The 21,206-nt window shown below is 34.5% G+C and overlaps 1 long non-coding RNA gene across 1 annotated transcript in view; it reads left to right on the top strand.

Moving 5' to 3' along the window:
- Positions 1–21,206, top strand: part of LOC145317903 (uncharacterized) — a 143,491-nt gene that overhangs the window by 115,207 nt on the left and 7,078 nt on the right. The window contains exon 2 of the long non-coding RNA XR_013879147.1: positions 17,639–17,714. This is a non-coding gene — a long non-coding RNA (uncharacterized LOC145317903). The remainder of the gene's footprint in view (positions 1–17,638; positions 17,715–21,206) is intronic.

Below are 21,206 nucleotides of genomic sequence, written 5' to 3' on the forward strand. Positions count from 1 at the left end.
TTACCCCAATTACAAAAAGCTTGGATCCTAAATGCTAGGTGTTCAGCCGTCAGTAGAATTATAAAGCATTAAAATAAAAGTATATAAGTTTTTTTTGTAAATTTATCTAAGTGTGTCATATTAATGTATAGCAATATAAGTATTAGATATAACTTATAGTTAAATAGGGTAGACAAAGATTGTACCAAACATTATATTTGTTATTTATCGCATCGTATTATAGACAACTTTCCGCGGATATTAAAATGATAAATTTTTAGATTAAAGCCAATTTTGTTAGCATCCTAACAAAACTGGTATTTATTGTATGATTTTTATTTTTAAATTCATTGAATATTGTCTGTAATTCGATGCTATATGTGATTTTTATTATGACTGAGAACCGGTTCTAATACAGCGGATATTAATTTGTTTTTATCTTTGTTTGTCCTATATTTCTATATATCTTTTAAATGTAAAATAATTATTATTTTTGTATCAAAATTTATAGAATCTTATTGTTTTTAATAAAAATTTATCAAATTATTTTAGTTTTTAGTAATTTTAGTTTTTAGTAATTTTTTAATTGTAAATCAATTTTAGTTTTTAGTAGCGAAGCTACTCTGTAGTACACCCTGTCTGCCTGCCAGTCCTTTCTTCAGTAACTAACATAAAGGAAAACTTGGTCTATAATTTGCTACTTATGGATAATATATCCTTTTTTTATATTTATCTCTTTGTCCAGGGAGGAAGGGGACATTGGTTACACTATCTACAAAGTCTTATAATAACGTTTTCTTATTTGTTGGCTTGACAACCTTAAGCACTTTTATGGAATTTTGATTGTTTGGTTAATTTTGTTGAGTGTCCAAACGTTTTAACCACTAAATGTAATCTACAGAAGGGATAATTTTGTGTATCATCAGTGAGGATGTACATCAATTTATCGGCCATTGTCTTATCCTTTTAGATCCCGGCATTTATCTATCTATTTATCTCTTCCTATGCATTTTACTAACATATAAGCTTTTTTTACAATTTTGATTTTAGAGGTTTAAAAATTTACTTCATTTATGATCCTTTTAACCCTACACTGTAAAAAAAAGAAATATTGTATTAAACTATATATAAACTAGCGGCTACGCCCCCTAGAGGCCTCTAGAGGCATTTCAGATGGGAGTTGAATCCCAAAACTGATTTTTTTAATTTAAATTCAAAAAAAAATTCGGGGAGGTTGGATTTTTTAGTGGCAAATTCTCTTGGGAGGATGGTGGTACCCTCCCCCAAAATAGTTATAATTTCTGAATAATTCTGGGACATATGAGAAGCTAGCCTGTTCAGCGGTTAGCGAGATCCTTCGGTACAAACAGACAAACACACAAACATCATCCTGTTCCTTTATTATAAGGATTGTATTCCATTTTTAATATCGAAGCTGCTCTATGATTATGTTTAGTCCGTCTATATGTCTGAGTAAGTCAATTTACCATAATACTCCTATTTATTCTTTATCTTTATTTTCATTTTGTTAGTTAATTTTTCGTATGATTATTATTTTATAATGTATGATTTTTTCCATAAGATGAATAAATCATTTAAACAACAAGAACTCCTGTCTATTGTGGGCTATGCATTCAAATATACATCCTTTATTAATCTAACAGCGGTTGCATCCCTAACATCTCGGGGCTGGAAAATACTCTGAAACTATCTCAAGACTTCTCTAAAAATGAAATAGCCTAAAACCACCCTGGGACCTATGTACAGATTCAAAAGGAGAACTTTATTAGTTAAGTAGTTATCAAGATCTTACGCTTCTTAAAATTATGTTACAACCGATGCTTCCTCTAAAATGATAACAGAATAGATCCAGTAATTTGTAAGATCTTAAAAAGCTGATAAACTCATCTAAAACTTATCTATATTAATGAAAAATTGAAAATTTTATGATTTTTTTTGTTTTTTTAGGTATGTTCGATGGAATGAACTTTTTAGTATATTTAAGTCAAAACTAATTTTTTTTTACAGTATATTAGACTGAAAGTTAGAAGTTAGAATGGATTCAACCAATTATGATTTTTTATAAGTACCCAAAGTTGTTGCGCCTAAAAACATTGTTACAAAACTTTGGGTACCAGTGTAATTTGCAGTCAATTTATCTGATCATTAAAATTATCTCTGTAAATGGTTTTAATTTATTTTTCTCGTATTCATTCGAATCCGGTGGATAGGAACCGGTTCTCATCCATACGAAAAAACTATGTTTAGCATCGTATTATATCCAGCTTTCTACGAATATAAAAATGTACAATCAAAAGATTAAAACCAGTTTTTTTAGCCGGTGCCTCCGGCACCTCGGGGCTAAAAAAACTAGTTTTAATCTTTTAATTGTACATTCTATATCCGCGGAAAGCCGTTTATAATACGATGCGAGAAATAACTATTATAACCTCCACATCTCATATACCTATATCTTTTTTATTCTCGCTTGCACTCAAACTTTTTTACATTGATTTTACAGTTCCTCGCTGCGAAGCTACTCTATAAATGGGCATATAATTTTGTCCAGGGATCTTTGATGTACATTCCCAATGATAATACACAAATTTACCCTTCTTTAGATTAAAATTAGTGGTTAAAATGTTTGAACACTTAATTAAATAAAGTAACCAATTAAAATTCAAAGTTGTTAATCCAACGATTAAGAAAACGTTATTATAAAACTTTGGGGACTAGTGTAATAACCAGCCCAGTGTCCCCTCTGATTTTGTCAGTCCCACCCAAGTACATCCCCAAAGATGTAAACAATATTTCTCCCTTCTGTATTTTACACTATTAGTTTTGAACCAACCAATCATAAATCAAAGTACCAAAGTTTTAAAGTCAACGAATACGATAATGGGTACCAGTATAATTTGCAGTCCAATATCCCTTCCCTTCTTGATGCCACCAGTCAAACAGTCTTCCCGAATTAAAATAAGGATGACAACATACATAAAATAAGACAAACAAACATTAATACTTGTAGAGTGTCACAACTGAATAAGCAGATGATAAATGTATAAGTCTAAACAAAATTGCAAGTAAATTTGTTGCAAAACTGATTAAAAACCTGATACTTTTTAAGGACTTAAACAACACTGTAAAGCCCATAAGTCTTTTTATGGGCCAAGTCTTTCATTTTTATTTAATTTTTTTAAAGCGAAGCTTTTCTATAATTAGGGTCGGCCCTTCCGTACGTCCGTAACGGATAGCTTTTTTCGTTTATTTAGGCATGTTAGAATTGTCCTATCGATTTAAAATTTTGCATGGTGATTCCTTTAATAGCTAGGTACGATTTAGAAAGCATAGCAACTCTATAATTATCACCAAAATGTCCGTACGTCCATTTTAAACATGTTGATTTTTTTTACTTTTTTAACAACAAATTTTTATGTGATCTAATAAACCGATTGATCTGATTTTTTGTATATTGATTTCTGGGACAACAAAATATAATGTAATAAGCAAAGCAACTCTATAATCAAGTCCTAAAAATGTAAGTATGTCCATAAACATTATCCTGAATCAAGCAGTTTTTCAACAAATTTACTTACAATTTTGACTCTTATACATTTATATTCTGATTATTCAGTTCTGACACTATACAAGTGTTAATGTCCGTTTGTCCTACCGTTTCAGTGCTTCGCTTTTATAGATGTTGTCATCCTTGTTTTTTTACTTAAAATACCCTTTACAGATATTTCGAAACCACCCTACAAAAATTTGGCAAAGACTTGAAACTGATGAATAGGACTTTGGATGGGTTTAGAATATTACATGTAGGCACTTTTTCATGGGTACTCTAAAAAAATACTTTTTAGTGGGCCTAAAGGGATAAGACAATGGCAGATAAATTGATGTACATCCCCAATAATAATTACCCCTCCTGTAATTACAATTAGTGGTTGAAAAGTTTAGACACTCAACTAAATGAACTAATTAATCAAAATTCAATGGAAGTTCCCAAAGTTGTTACGACAACAAATAAGAAAACGTTATTACAAAACTTTGGGGACTGGTGTAATAAACGTCCCGTCCCCCTCTAAATTTATGTTTATCATAACTTGGTATGCATAATATTTCATTTTTAACCATTAAGAAAAAAACATTTTTGAAGATTTATATTTTTTACAGTGGTAATTTTAAAAAGGGATATATTATATGAGGGCCCTAATAGCCTCAGATGCATAAGTAAAAAAGCTATTTATTTCGTTGTGTTTTTATGCTTATTTTAGGGTAGGTTAGGTTAAGTAAACCTCTTGATGGGGCTAGAATCCCGGGATCTAAAGGGATAAGACAATGGCCATAAATTGATGTACATTCCCAATTATGATACACAAAATTACCTCTTCTTAAAATCAAAATAAGTGGTTGAAACGCGTGAACACTCAACTTAATAAACCAACCAATCAAAATTCAATAATGGTCTCTAAAGTTATTAAGCCAACGAATAAGAAAACTTTATTATAAAACTTTGGGGACTATAAACAGCCCATTGTCCCCATTCTCTCTGGCTAGAATAACATCGCATCGTTCAAAATTTATAATTAGAGTAATTAGTTAGGTCAATTTGACAAACGTTCGCCAAAAAAAGCAATTTTGCTAAAATTAGAAAACGTCGTCTCTAGTATATAAATAGTCTGTAATATATAGTTAAGCTATTAAAAAAAGCTCATTTTACTAAGAGAAAATTTTTAAATAGTTTTTAGTCACCGCTAGCCGCATTTATTGTAACATATTGTTAAAAATAATGGACTTTGAGGAATAAGACAATGGACGATAAATTGATGAACAATCCCAATGGTGTTAAACAAAACTATCCCTTTTTAAACATTAAAATCATTGGTTAAAAAGGTTTAACCAACCCATAAAGATTTGAATAAAGTACCCAAAGTTTTTGAGCCAACTCATTTATAAAACTTTGGGTACCAGAGTAATTTACAGTCAAATATCTACTCCCTCTATGCAGATGGAGAGGACATTAGATTGTAAATTACACTGGTACCCAAAGTTTTAAAACAAGGTTGGGTCAAAAACTTTGGGTAATTTTATTGAATCATAATTGGATGGTTACAGACTAGTAGTATCCACACTTTTCAACCAATAATTTACCAATAATAAAAAGGGGTAATTTTGGTTATCACCATTGAGGATATACATCCATTTACTGCCCATTGTAAGCTGATAGTGGCCAGAGAGAGAGAGAGATGTATATCAACTTATCAGCCATTGTCTTATCCCTTTAGATCCCTGGATAACGGCAGATGATCCCCTAAATATTATTTTGACTGATTTCTCGGCTGATGGGTATTTTGGAGTAGACGCATATTTAAACCATTAAAATAATAGCCAACTCATTTTTAAAAGCGAAGCTTTTCTATAATTAGGGTCAGTCCGTACGTCCGTCCGAGATAGATATCTTTTATTCGTTAATTTAGGCATGTTAGAATTGTCCTATCGATTTCAAACTTTGCATGATGATTCCTGTAGTAGTTAGGTACAATTTAGAAAGCGTAGCAACTCTATAATCATTACTAGAATGTCCGTACGTCCATTTTAAACATGTTGATTATGATTTTTCTACTTTTTTAACAACACATTTTATGTGATCTAATTATCCGTTTGGTATATTGATTCCTGGGACAACAAAGAACAATATTATAAGCGAAGCAACTCTATAATCAAGTCCTAAAAATGTAAGTATGTCCATATTCTGTATCAAACAGTTTTTAAACAAATTTACTTACAATTTTGCTTCGACTCTTATACTTTTATATTATGATTATTCAGTTCAGACACTATACAAGTGTTAATGTCCGTTTGTCTTACCGTTTCAGTGCTTCGCTTTTATGGATGTTGTTTTCTTTAGTTTGAGTTTATTTGTATGTTTACATATTGACGGATAGCTCGTTGAAAACCTGTAATAAAATAGTCCAATAATATCAGGGAGGGAGGGGACATTGGATTCATTACGTTGGTACCCAAACTTTCATAACCACGTTGCCTTAAAAACTTTGAGTACTTGAATTGTGATTGGTTGGTTCCAGACTAGTAGTGTTTAAAAAAATTTCTTCAGAAGGGGTCATTTTGTTTATCATCATTGGGGATTTACATCAATTTGTAGTATGTTGTCTTATCCCTTTAGATCCTTCATCCAGAATGGAAGTAGTTTTTAGTTTAGACAGCTACATTCTCTTATTCGTTGTTTATAAACTTTGAGGACTTTTTATAAATCATGATTGGATACTAGAAACCTAATATGTCAAAACTTTTCAACCATTAATTTTTGTGTATCATAATGATTAGTTTTTATTGTTTTATCGTCCATTGTCTTATCCCTTAAGATCCCTGCATTTTACTACTTGTGTCTTAATCCCGTTACGAATTATTTTGAAGTATTTAAACTGTTTAAAATTATCTTTTTTAAGGTTCTTTCTTCGTCTATCAATGATTTGTTGGAAAATGTAGAACATTTTCTGCTATTTGGAAATTATGACTCCTCCCCCCCCCCCAAAAAAAAAGACCAATGACTTTGCTTCTAACTTATTCTAACTTCTATTGCTTGGGCTGTTTATCACGCTAGTCCATAAAGTCTTTTTATATTCGTTGGCTGAACAAATTTGGGGACTTTTATTTATTTTTGAATGGTTAGTTCATTAAGTTGAGTTTCCAAACATTTTCACCACTAATTGTAATCTACAGAAGGGGTAATTTTATGTAATATCATTGGGGATGTACATAAATTTATCGGCCATTGTCTTATCCATTTAGTTAATTAATAACAGTATCTTTACTTCTATTTACCGAATAAAGGGAAAGGGGGGTTCAGTGTTCGATAGGCTTTTTAAAGGAAAGCACCTCCTATTTTTTAAATCCTCAAAAAATCTGAGGGGGAAGGAGGGGGGTTAAAAATAGCCTTATGTAACCTAAAAACGAAAATGTTAAAATTTAATTGTTCAAAAATCCGCTTAAACAGGATGCAACAATGGGGGAGGGGTGGGGTCTTCTCAAGATAAATTTGTTTTATCAGAGGTTAGGTTAGGTATTGATAAGGAAAGCCCCACGAAAATAAGATTTATATGGATCAAATTATTGGTTAAAAGTGTGAACACTATAAGTTTTGAACCAAAAATCAAATTGTCAAGCCAGCGAATAAATAGCGTGGGTAGGTAACTTTGGGTACTAGTGTAAATTACAGTCCAATGTCCTCTCCCTCCCTGGTAAAATAATAAATAATTGTACAGTTTGTAATAATTGGATGGAGAAGAAATTGTTACTTTCCCCCCATCCCTTTCTCCCTGTTAAATATTACTTTTGAAATAAGGTTCTGATAATGGATTTATTTTATCTTGGATTTTACACCAGATTATTATGTACTCTAATAAAGTGAAACTCGTAGCTGGCTAAAAAACTATTTCCCCTATCCAACCTCTTTACTCCTTCTCCTTTTTTTTTTTTTTTTTTTTTTTTTTTTTTATTTTTTTTTTTTTTAATAATAATAATTTATTTCGGAAAAACAGAAGAATACAATGATTACATTGGAAAATAGCCGTGTGGCTATACGGATAGAGTAAAAACACTGTGCGTGTTGTTAGTCCATCCGTTTACAAAAGTACTATTACAATTTACAGTTAAATTTATAAGTTATATTTAAAGTATAATTGCATCCATATATCATGCATCTACTGGTTGCCTATAGGGGATGTCGTGGTTGTGATAATATGTCAATATCACACCAATCACTGCTGTGATTATGGTCCATAGGACCGACATGCCATTTGGTTAGTCCACACACCGTGCTGTCCTTATCCTGAAAAAGGCGACGTGCACCAGATCCAAGCGTCAAAGAACACGGTGTGACCATGTGACCGTTGGTTTCCCATTAGTGGGTTGACGGGGGGGGGGGGGGGGGTTTGAAGGTGGGGTTCCTAGTGAAATCGTTGGTTATATTTGGCTCGGTCATGTAGAAGTGACCGAGTCATGACCCACAGTGTCAAATAAAATTATTTAATTAAAATTGTAAGTTGTGTAGTGGAGATTCGATCTCTGAATTCAAGGCATCGTTAAGACATTTTTAAGATTATTAGAATATTGAAGTTTTTGTGGAGACTAAAGCAAAGAGTGAAGAAAAAATTGACCTTGGGCTAGATTCTTGTAAAACAAAACATATTTAAAAATTGGAAAATATGTGTATAAAAATTCGTTGAATTTCAATTTAACCTTTAACATTTCCAGGAATTTAGAATATTTTGGGTAGTATGATGATATTAATATTAGTATTGGGGTAGAGCAGGAAACGTGCAAATTGGGGAGGCTAAGGAGCTTTGGGTGGCCAGTGAGGCTATTGTCTACGCACAAACACAAAAACATACATATACATAAACACACGCATTCGTTTTTCATACAACAATGTATTTGACGAGCATACGACCCATATGTTATAGGCATGCGTTGTTGTTGTTACTATGTTCCCGGGAAATCCGTCCCTAGCATCCCTTCCCCTTTATCCCTTTGACAACAAGACTAAATATTCACTAGGTGTGAGGTCAAAGAAGCCGAAAGTGTCGTCTTGAAAAATGGTTGACCCGGGTGGTAATAATGAAAGGGGGTGGAGAAAAAAGAATGACATTGGGGGAGGAAGCTGCCTTTGCGCAATTTGATTTTTGACCCGGCCGGTTTTTGTCTTTGTTTATTATTATTTAATATGAAAAATGGGGGTAAATTAGACCTATTTGTAAAAGCTTGCCGGGACATGTCACGTGACATGATTAATTCTATTTAATTGCGACTTTCTTGTTAACTAATCATTGCTCTTCCAGTGTTCATACGATTACCATCAAGTTACTTTTAATTTTAAATCTGCCGATAAGTTAAATATTAAGTTTTTCTGTTATGGTTGATCATAGCAACCTGCGGCTGTTGATCGACGCTGTAGAGGAAGTCTTGGCTCCCTCTCCCGAACCCGAGGTTGGCGGCCCCGTTCCCTTTGCGGTTCCAGATCCTCTGCCAGCTCCGCCGATAGTTTACTCGAGTGAAATTGCTGACTGGTATTATTTTGGGAAGGGCCTGCGCACTAGCTTCCGCGATGCGTGTAGGTTAGCTTTTCGCGCAGGTCTGCAAGAGATTCCCAACCGCGAGTCGCTCAGACTTGTCGACGAAGGCATTCGGCTGCACCGCTTGTTAGGCGATGCTATGCCTACTGTCGACCGCTCGCGTGAAGATAACCAACACGAGTTGTCGGTCCTCGAGGCTCAGTGCAATGATTACAAGGAGGCAGTCTTAATGGCTACCTCTGCGTATGATATTGTGCTGGACCTCGAGTCGACCATTGAGATCAGTGACAGCGAGCCCGGCCTAGATGGCCAATATGATGACTGGTCCATGGATTCCGAGTCAGAGGCTGGATCCGCCGGAGCTAGGTCCGATGTTGGCGAAGCTGGAGACGATGCCGCTGGAGACGACGCCGCCTCCCGTGCTGAATCCGAGAATTCCGATGGCCCCACCTTCGAAGAGGATTCCGAGTCAGAACACGAGGAGCGACGCGAGCCAAGCGTCGAGATTCTGGATTAGTTTATTTAACATATTAACAAATAAATATATATATTCACCATCCTATTATGTACAAAAAAAATGATTAAACTAATTTGAATACTCCTATATGAATAATAAAACGAACAATGATATTAATAAAGACTCATTCGGCTAAAAACTAGTCATTCCAAAATATTTATCTTTTTTGGTTAGATAGATCCAAAGCTATTCTATAATTATACTTAGTCCACTTGTTATTAAGTGTTTTAGCACCATGGAAGATTCGATTTAATAATTATTAAATTATAGATTGTTTACGTCTGCGACTAAATGAAATTGTTGAGCTTAACTTGTTGGATAGATAGATCCAAAGCTACTCTATAATTAAACTTGTACGTTTGAAAAAAGAGGAGAAAATTTTGTCTGCTGATAATAAGTATTCAAATCGGCTGAGTGGACTTTGGCATTACTTAATCTGTTCGACAAAATATAAAGTGTTTGCGTAAACAACTTTTAAGTTTTAATTGGTAAAAGTGTCGCTGCCGTTAGCAATTTATGAACTGCAGCCTAAGAGTTTAAATAAACTTAACTTGTTAGATAGATAGATCCAAAGCTGCTCTTATAATTAAACTTGTTCGTTTGAAAAAAGAAGAGAAAATTTTTGTTAATAAGTATTTAAATCGGCTGTGTGAACTTTGGCATTACTTAATCTATTCGACAAAATATGAAGTGTTTGCGTAAACAACTTTTAAGTTTTAATTGGTAGAAAAGTGTCGCTGCCGTTGGCAATTTATGAACTGCAGCCTAAGAGTTTAAATAAACTGCGTAATATATGAGGTAATTGCGATTGCGTCAATTTTCACTGTGTAAATTTAATTTAAATTAAAGAAAAAAGAAAAAAAAAAAAAAAAAAGTACACACATATCTATATGATGTCAGTTAATTTTCCATAACAATGCTTTGCTAGACCTTGTAATTATAATTTACAACTAAAATTAAAATAAGGAATTATATATGCTAAAATTGCGCAGCCATTTTCCTATCTTAATAATAAATGCAAGAACACTTTCCTGTTAAATTCGTTCTTGTTCTCTACTGATTTGATTTCAGCTGGTAAATTATTCCAGATTACTGGAAATCGGTAGAGCGGTAATGCTTTCAAATAGGAACGATTTGTAAATTGAACATGATAATCGTTATCGTTCCTTAACTCTCTATTTCTGATGTCTCTATTTAATTTCCAGGTATTGTCAAAAGTTGCTGGTACCTTTTTGTTTTTATAAAGGTACATGAATCTGGCAGTGTTATATAGTATTAATTTCTTGAAGGGGAGTATTTGCAAGTCAATAAATAAATCCTTAGTATGAGCCCTATTCTCTTTTCTGCATATTATTCTTACTGCCTTTTTTTGTAGATTCATAATAGGTTTAATATAACTTTCTGGAATTCCTACAAATAATGGGGAACAATAGTCTAGTAAAGATTTCAAGTATGCGTTATATATTAAAATTAGATGGCGTTTGTGTAATAAATTTTTCATCATTTTCATTGAGAATATAATTTTACTTATCCTAATCCTTAAGTTGTCGAGATGATATTTATAAGTCAGCTTATTATCAATTAAAATTCCAAGGTGTCTACAAAATTTTTCATTTTCATTCGGGGTTAACGTTAATTTGGTAATTTTCTCAGGGGAATTTTGCCCTTCATCATTCATATCAAAATAAACCGGGAATTCATTTAAAAGACCTAGGTCTATATTAGTTAAAAAACGATCATTTCTGGGAAGTCCAAAGATTAATATTTTAGTTTTTTTCGGGTGGAGGAGGAGTTTATTATTACTGTACCAAGCTAATAATTTAGGTAATTCTGTGTTCGCTAAATTAATAAGATTCGTTAAATTATCGCTTTCTAGAAATGCACAATTATCATCTGCAAATAAATAGCTTAATAATGTTTCCGAGCATGCATTAATATCGTTTATATAAATTAAGAAAAGCAAAACGCCCAATATTGACCCCTGTAAAACTCCCCAATCAATCGTTACAGTGTTATTTGAATTTATTCCTTTATAAAAAACTTTTTGGCGTCTGTCCTTAAAGTAGCTCTCGAACCATTTTAGTGCATGTCCTCTAACCCCCAGATTTTCAAGTTTTTTTAAGAGAATACTACGATCTAACATATCAAAACATTTTCTTACATCTAGAAGAACCACCATGGCGATTCTCCCAGATGCAAGACACGTTGTAATTTTGTTGACTAGATGTAAAATGGCATGATAAGTTGACCTGCCTGGTCGGAATCCATACTGTAATTTATTAAAGAATCTTTGTTGTTGTAGAAAGTCCATTAATTGTATATATACACATTTTTCTTGAATTTTTGAAAAACTATTTATTAATGAGACACCTCGATAATTATCGAGTAAGAAAAATGGTCCGCTCTTATGAATTAATATAGTCCTTGTGACCTTTTGCTTATCAGGCATCTTGCCTGTTTCAAAGCTAAGGTTTATTATATGCAAAAGCGGTCTAATTATAGTTATTCTTACAAAGTTGACTAGGTATATACTGACATCGTTGTCATCAGAGCTTTTTTTATGCTTCATGTTTCCTATTAGTTCTAATAAAAACCTTTCGGTTATTGGTCTTATAAAAAAACTATTTTCCGACGGGGGAGGTAGGTAGTTATGGAAAGTGCTACTATTAATTTTGGGTAGCAGTGGAGTGAGATTACGACCAATATTCGCTAGGTATTCATTAAACTTGTTTGCTATTTCAATGTCCTTATAAATTTTAGTACCCTCGGTTTCAATGTATTCTATCCGTGTGTCCTTCTTACTGGTCCCCATTGTATCCTTTAATACGTCCCAAAGTTTTTTAGAATTTCCACCCGCATCGAGTATTCTTTCTCTATAGTGTAACTTTTTTGCTTTCCTATTAGCCCTGTTGAAATTGTTCCTATAACTTCTATATCTTTCTGCGTCCTCTAATGAATTTTTACTTGCTAAAAATAGTTGTCTTTTTTTCAACCTACATTTTCTTAACTCTTTGTCCATATGTTGGTTTATCGGTGTGTTGCGCTCTCTATTGTTAACTGGTTTTAAAGGAATGTTTTTATTCATAATACTCAAAAATTTTTCAATAAATATTGTGTATGCTCTGTCTACGTCTGTCTTTTCATTCATCACTTCTCTCCAGTCCGTAATCGCTAGCTCTGTCCTAAATTTTTCTAGATTTTCAGCATTGAAAGTTCTTTTTGAGTGAGAAGAAGATTTATGCGAATTCTTTGGAGGGTTTTTTAGTTGGATTAGGTTTACTAACATGTAATGATCTGAAATATTGGTTGGTATTATTCCGCATAAATCTACTTTTCCTATGATGTCTTTGCAGGCTATATTATCAATTAATGAAAAGGTATTATTTGTTACCCTAGTGGCCTTACTTATTGTTGGGATAAATGCATTTGATATTAAGCTATTAAATAATGAACAGGCTTCGGAATTAGGTTGGTTTAATTTAAAAAGGTTTATATTAAAATCCGAAAATATAATTATTGGTATATTATGATTACTCAAAAAGTCTAAATGTGCTTCAAGTATTTCCAGAAAATCGTTAATGGCTGCATTCCTAGTTATGCCTGGTGTATTTGGGGGACGGTAAATATTGAGTAATATAAATTTCTGATTACTTATAGTGATGTTTAAGGTTATGCATTCATATATTCGGTCTCTAAAAAATTCTTCATCGTTCAATACTGTAACAGCTATACCCTTACTTATTAAAAAGCCTACTCCTCCTCCACTTCCTAACGTCCTATTTTTCTTAAAATATTGATATCCGTTAAATGTTAGGTCTACCGAGTGCCATATTTCTTGCATTGCTAAGATATTTACTTTAGACTTCCCTGAGTTTAAGTTGTCTATAAATAATGAAATGTCGTTATACTTGCTCAAGATGGACTGAATATTAATAGAAAAAGTAGACAAATATTTTGTGTTTGTAGAATTCATAAAGTCTTTAATAGATTCTTCACTATAATAATCGCATGAAGGTAAATTAAAATCCTCGACAAATTCTAAGTAATTGTTGCCGTAAAGAACTTGACATTTCAAATCTAATCTTAAGTCTTCATTAAGTTCAAGAATGCTCCTATCAATTAATTGATGTAGATTTGCTACGTTATTATCGTCGACATTAATGGCCCTAACCTCGGCACGAACCGTTTCTCTCAATACATTAATATCATCATCATTATTGTTATTATTAGCTACTATTTCATCCTCCATCAAATTGTAATGTCTTAAATCTTATTTCGAAATCGAATTTACTACACACCTTAATGTTATTGACACCGTGGCCGACCAAGCATGTTTCCCTGTTGGTCCACCCCCTCCCCCTCCCACCCGCCCCCGGTCCCCCCCCCAAGGGAACCACTTTGGGTCTGGTAAAATGGTCAAATTGCATCTCAGTCTCCTCGGACTCTACCCTCCCCCCCCCCCCACGCTGAATGCGTGTGTTCCCCTCTTTCAATCAAAGATTTTTAAAGTTTTAAATTATCCGCTTAGGTACCTAATATATTGGATACAGTCATAATTAATATTATCATATGAAGAAGAAAAATAATTACAGTTCAGTTCAAGAAAATAAACATAGACAATTTAAATTATATCAAATAGCAGTATTGTAAAAAAAGAGTATATCAGTTTAGATTATAAAGATTTAGATTATTGCTGGGTTTCAAAATCTACGTGATTAAAAGCAAAAAAAATATGTTCGAGTAAATATTTTTATATCAGTTAAAACTTAGACATTATACGATTTAACAAAATAACAAAATGCAAATCAATACAATAATTATGTCAGCCAAAACTATTCGATTATGTAAAGATAAGAAATCAACTATATGATTTAGTAAAATACAATTTAATAAATTGATTTTGTCGGACAGAAAGTAGTACGATTTGTAAAAAGGAAAGAAAAGAAAAGCGTGAAAAACTATTACTTATTTGCTGGGGTGTATGTAAACAGTATAAATCATTAGCTCTTAATTCGCTAGAGGCAAAAGAAGTGCCAATGCAACTAAATATTATAGACGTAAATATTAACACCCTTTATGTAATTTAAGAGCACATTTTTGTTAGCTAGACTTTTGCAAAGTATGCGATATTAATTAATATTCACTATGTCGATCGGTAATAAAAAAATGGAACAAATATTACTGGGTTACATTTAAATGATATACATTATTAAATACTATATTTACTAAAGAAACTATGTTATATTTAAGTAAAAAACTTGCCGATTGGACCTGCTTGATTATATGGGCCGCAGGTGGACCTAACTCGCCGCAGGTGGCCTAATGTTCATATGACATAATGCTGCCATGATCAAAACCTGCCGCGGGTGGCCTGGGGTCCTTAGTTTATGATTTATAATTTATAATACCCGCATTACTAATCCGCGGGTGGATATGACTTGCCGCGGGTGGCCTAATGTTATGAAGATTTGCCCGCATTTATTTTAACTAACTTAGCACCAAATGCATGATAATAAAATAGCCGGGTGCTGTTATTTAACCGCGGGTGGTTAATCAGTTGAGTAGTAACCTGTTAATAAACCGCGGGTGGTTAGTCAGGTATGTATGTGACCTGTTAATAAACCGCGGGTGGTTAGTCAGGTATATAAGTGACCTGTTAGTAAAAACCGCGAGTGGTTAATCAGGTAATGTGTCGCAGTTCCAACTGTTAGTGAACCGCGAGTGGTTAATCAGTTACCGGTGGTCTGCTGTGAGCTGCGGCATGTTCGCGGCTTCCTCTGCTTCTTCGGTTCCTCATCTTCGATGGCCTCTGTCGAGGTATCATTGATCGCTGTATCGTTGGACGGGGATACATTCCTGGAGGTGTTTCTAGTATTCTCTGCAGAGGAAGCTCTGGAATCCTTTTTCTTCTTTAGGTCGGACATTTCACTCTCGATGAGGGTGAGAGCTATCTCACTCACCATAGCATTGTCTACCATCTTGTCCGATAAGCTAGCCGTGTCCGCATTAATCTTCTCCTTCGTCTCGTTAATTCTTTGCTTCAGTGGTCCACCCTGTGGTAGCTGACGTATAATTGAGTCCTCTGCATCCAGCGTAATTTCTGGTGGTAGTATTCCAAATCTGTTCTGAAGGGGGGTGTTGAATTTCAGCTGTTTCACGGCTGGGCTTCTGTTGTTTTCATCGAACAGTTTAAGCGGTGTGAACGCATGTTTCCTCTTCTTATTAACCGCCGTTGCTTTCCTGCTGTTGTCTGTATCCTCGATATTTGTCACTCCATCTATGATGACTTCCTCAGTTAGGTCGTCTTCCTCATCCATTAGCAGGGGGTTCTGTTTCGTTGGGTTTAGCATATCAAGCAGGTGCCTTTCATTAGAACGACCGTTAATGTAGGCTGGCTGTGCAAAAGGGCTCTGTTTGTTCTTGGATCTTATCCACTTCTTCTCATCGATCACCGGGGAGATAAGCTCCTTAAGTGTACGACCATATGGGTTCTGAACAGTGAAAAATTGCTGCTGTTTGTTTCTGAGGCTGAATACGATGCGTTGACCTCTCAGGTATGCTCGGTGTACCTCATTGTGACGGCAGAGCCAGGACAGTACATCTCTGTCAAGGGCAGTGGTATCTATACCTATCCTGCATGGATAGAGCTTCCCAGACCGGACTGACTCTGCGTATGATTTGCTGGTGGAGAGGTTCTGCTCGTTAAGGCCGTCCACATGAGCTCTCTTGTGCTTCAATATTGCGTCCAGGTAGTATCTTGAGCGTAGCCGGATTATGAAATTGCGTGGAGCTGTTGTGTCCCTGTTATTGCCTAATGGGTGGCCGTATTCTATGCATTGCATCCAGGAATCAGGGACTTCATCTAGTTCTCCGTGCTTGTTAGCATCCATAAGGCAAGGTTTCAGCAGTTTATCGAAAATATGTTGCACTAGCGGCTGGCCAGATGTTGAATAGTCTGCGTAGTTGTGAACCTTGATCGAAAAAGATCGGTCCCTCCGTTCGCGTTCGTTGATCTGTAGGATCTGTAGGGTGGAGAGTTGCTCTAATTTCTCCACTCTATTGTCGTAGTGGATAATCATTTCATCTACCTTGGTCTTCAGTGCTAAATCGGACTTTTGGATTGAGCTCTTCAGGTTGTCGATGCTGTTCTGGATTGCTTGGATCTTCTCCTGATTGTCTCCGCCTCCTTGCTTGAATAATTCCAGGTCATCTTCAATCTTCTTGATTCTATCGAGCTGGTCTGAGGTGTTAAAGTTGTTTTCACCTTTCATAATCTTCGATAGGATGTTGACGAGCACTGTGGCTCCAATATTGCCATTGGAGCGGTTGGCATATTGGAAAACTATGTCCTTAATTTTGTCACTTGACTCCGATTCCGCCATTTCGGTGATTGGTTCTGAAAGATAGGTGAAATTATGTAAAAAGGGTCAATTTAATTTATTTTCACTTTAATTATAAAATATCATAGACAAAAAATTGGCCTGTAGCTTGTGAAATTCACTTGTGTGTTTATCGGTAGTATTTAAACTAATGCACTTTAACTTGGTGCACGTGTTCACTTGGTGCACGTGTTCACAATTTTTCGTTCTTATTGTTTAATTGACCAATCACCAGGCTGGAGTTGTCACGTGATTTAATGTTCACTATGGTTGGCTGGACCTGTAGCCAATAGTTTTCTAGCTCTATGTATCACGTGGTTATATCTGTTATCCTATTGGTCTGCGATGTATGGTGCTGGCAGGCAAGCTAGGTAAATGTACGGTGAGTACAATTAGGTGCGGTTTGCGGTAAGTTAAGAAAGGAGGTGATTCACGCTCAGCTATATTGGGGGGGTGATGGGGAAGAAAGTAGATTTACGTGGACACTAAAATATGTGTGACCATCACCGATGGAATGCTGAACTGATGGAATGCTGAACTGAATATCTTCTGGATGAATGAACTGATCAATAAATGATGTCCATGTTAGCAACCTAAATTTATCCCTTGTTATTAAATTCACGAATGTTCTACATCCATTATTCTAATATTTTATTTTTATTTTTCAGTTTTGGAAAGCGAGTCGGAGGGTCAGCCCGCAGACAACATGAATGCCTCGTTCTTGAACCATCAGAAATGATTGTGGTAAGTCCGTCATTTCATAATGGAAGCGAAGCTATCCTGTTTTTACTTTTTTGTTTGTTTTTGCATTTGTAAAAATAATTTTTTTTATTAAAATTGTTCTTGAACAAAGTGTCTCAAAAATCAGCCAAGTGACGTCATAAAAATTGAAGGAATAGGTTTTTTTCTATTTCTACACTCATCTTCATTTTTATGACGTCATATGTCTGATTTTTCAGACAACATGAATGCCTCGTTCTTGAACCATCAGAAATGATTGTGGCAAGTCCGTCATTTTGCAATGGAAGCGAAGCTACTCTATTTTTACATTTTTTGTTCGTTTGAGATTTTTTTATGATTGTGGTAAGTCCGTTATTCACGTACAGTAGCGAAGCTACTCTATTTTTACTTTTTTTTGTTTGCTTATACGCTGTTGTCTTAATTATAATTTATTAAAATTTTTCTTTACTCTCAGAAATTATTTTCGTAAGTCCGTCATTTAAACACAATAGCGAAGCTACTCTATTTTTACTTTCTATGTTTGTTTGAGCCTTTTTTAAAATTATTCCAGTATGCATCGAAACTGTTTAATATCCGATAAATATTCATACTAAAAAATCATGTGTGACATCTTATTACAGACAATTTTCCACGAATATTAAAATAAAAATCCTAAAATTAATACCAATATTGTTAGCCAGGGACTTCGGCTCCTCTGGGCTAATAAAGCTGGTTTAAAACTTATTATATTTCATTTTAATATCCGCGGAAATCTGTATATAATATGTAAATCTTTAAATCTTAATTGCTTTTAAACCTACAAAAATGATCATGTAAATGAAATATTTCCCCTACATCCCCTACTATTTCAAGCTATAATATCTATACAAAATTCTTGAATTTGAACGACGATTGATATATTTTCTATTGCCCTCGCCCTAAACCCCTTTGAAAACAACCACACTATAAAATTAAGTATCGCATCCGGGCAATTGAGTATTATAAAATAGATATCTACTTATTGAAACATTTTCCATTTAATATCCGCTGGATTAGAACCGGTTCTCAGCCATACTGAAAATCATATATAGCAGCGTATTACAGACAAATTTTCATGAATATTAAAATATAAATCATAAAATTTAATTCATTGATTTAATTTTATAATTTTTCATTTTAATATCTGCGAAAAGCTGTCTATAATACGATGCAACAAATAACTTTAACAATGTTTTTTTTATTCCCCTAACTATAGACCCAAAGTTTTATAAACACGTTATTTTATTCGTTGGCTCAAAAACTTCATAGTATTTTCATTGGTTGATTTTATTATGTAGTGCCAAAACCTTCAACTTTCAAGTTTATCTCATAAGGAGTAATTTAGTCACCAACTTTGGGGATGCATATCAATTTAATGTCCATTGTCTTATCCCTTAAGATCCCAGAGCTGGATCTTTAAATCATTTTAGTGGTGAGGCAGATCGGGGTGAGCCAACTTTCCACCAATGAGAGCACAGCATTTTATGAAATGCCGCGCTGTGATTGGCTGAAATTCGGCTCACCCCGATCTGGCTTACCACTGAAATGATTTAAAAATCCAGCTCAGAAAAAATATATGTCTATTATTATCCGTCTACTATAATAAGGCCACGCCTATATTTTTAGCAACCTTTGGTTTTGAAACAGGGATCATAAGGGATAAGACAATGGATTTTAATTTAATTTAAGTACATCTCCAATGATAATTAACAAAATTGCCCAGGTTCATGTGAAGGAAACGAAGTTGCGGGTTTCGTCATATTTTCACAGTAGCTTTTCTTCTATTTCTAGCCACTGTTGGGAGGAGAGGGGGGGGGCTCTAACCCTGCGGGGCAAATTGTAGGGACAGAGGGTAAATCCGACTGTAAATTATGCTGGTACCCAAAGTTTAATAAACAATCGTTCGCTGGGTAAAATCATTAACTCTTAATAAGTTAATTGGGTTGTACAAATTGACACAGATAAAACTTTTACGCATAATTATAATACATGGAAGAGGTATATTTGTTGATCATAATAGGAAATATACATTAAGATCCATGCCATTGTTGAAAGTTAAAATTCCATCCATTGTCTTATCCCTTAAGTTTTTTTAATTTTTTTGGCTAATATAACCATAATTTATTTGTTTTAAACTTAAAATTTAGCATTTTAAACAATTAGTAACTGTTAATTTATTTTTATTAAATTGTTTATACCAATTCTATTGTTTTCTATGTGTATTGTTGTCTGTTTGTGTGCCTGTCTGTCTGTTTGTGTGTCTATCTGTTTGTCTGTTTGTCTATTTGTATGTTTGTCTGTTTGTATGTGTGTGTGTGTGTATGTTTGTGTATTTATTTGTCTGTTTATGCGTTTGTATGTCTGTCTGTTTGTGTATCTGTCTGCCTGTTTGTCTGTCTATCTGTCTGTCTGTGTGTGTGTCTGTCTGTCTGTTTGTATGTGTGTGTCTGTCTGTCTGTATGTTTGTGTGTCCATTTGTCTGTTTGTATGTCTGTTTGTATGTTTGTCTGTCTATCTGTCTGTCTGTGTGTGTGTGTGTCTGTCTGTCTGTTTGTATGTCTGTGTGTTTGTCTGTCTGTCTGTATGTCTATTTGTGTGTCTGTCCATCTGTCTGTCTGTATGTCTGTTTGTGTGTGTGTCTGTATGTTTGTGTATTTATCTATCTGTTTATGTCTTTGTCTGTTTGTCTGTCTGTCCATCTGTCTGTTTGTGTGTCTGTCTGTCTGTTTATGTGTCTGTCTGTCTGTTTGTGTGTCTGCTTGTCTGTTTTTGGGTCTGTCTGTCTGTTTTTTGTGTTTGTCTGTATGTGTGTAGGTCTGTGTGTTTGTATGTCTGTCTGTTTGTATGTCTGTCCATCTGTCTGTCTGTATGTCTGTTTGTGTATCTGTCTGTTTGTTTGTGTGTCTGTCTGTCTGTTTGTGTGTCTGTCCATTTGTTTGTTTGTGTGTCTGTCCATTTGTCTGTTTGTGTATCTGTCTGTCTGTTTGTGTATCTGTCTGTCTGTTTGTATGTATGTCTCTATGTTTGTGGGTTTGGCTGTCTGTTTGTCTGTCCATCTGTCTGTTTGTGTGTGTGTCTGTATGTTTGTGTATTTATCTGTCTGTTAATGTGTTTGTCTGTTTGTATGTCTGTATATCTGTCTATATGTGTATCTGTCAGCCTGTTTGTCTGTCTATCTGTCTGTCTGTCTGTTTGTTTGTGTGTGTGTCTGTATGTTTGTTTGTCCATCTGTCTGTTTGTATGTCTGTCTGTGTGTCTGTGTGTCAGTCTGTTTGTTTGTCTGTCTGTTGTTTGTGTGTCCATCTGTCTGTTTGTGTCTCTCTCTCTCTGTCTGTGTGTGTGTCTGTCTGTCTGTTTGTCTGTTTGTTTGTGGGTTTGTCTGTATGTTTGTGTGTCCATCTGTCTGTTTATGTGTTTGTCTGTTTGTTTGTCTGTCTGTTGTTTGTGTGTCCATCTGTCTGTCTGTTTGTTTGTCCG

The sequence above is a fragment of the Acartia tonsa genome, chromosome 4 (assembly GCF_053477335.1).
Source record: "Acartia tonsa isolate MP-2025a chromosome 4, ASM5347733v1, whole genome shotgun sequence".
NCBI classification, from domain to species: domain Eukaryota; kingdom Metazoa; phylum Arthropoda; class Copepoda; order Calanoida; family Acartiidae; genus Acartia; species Acartia tonsa.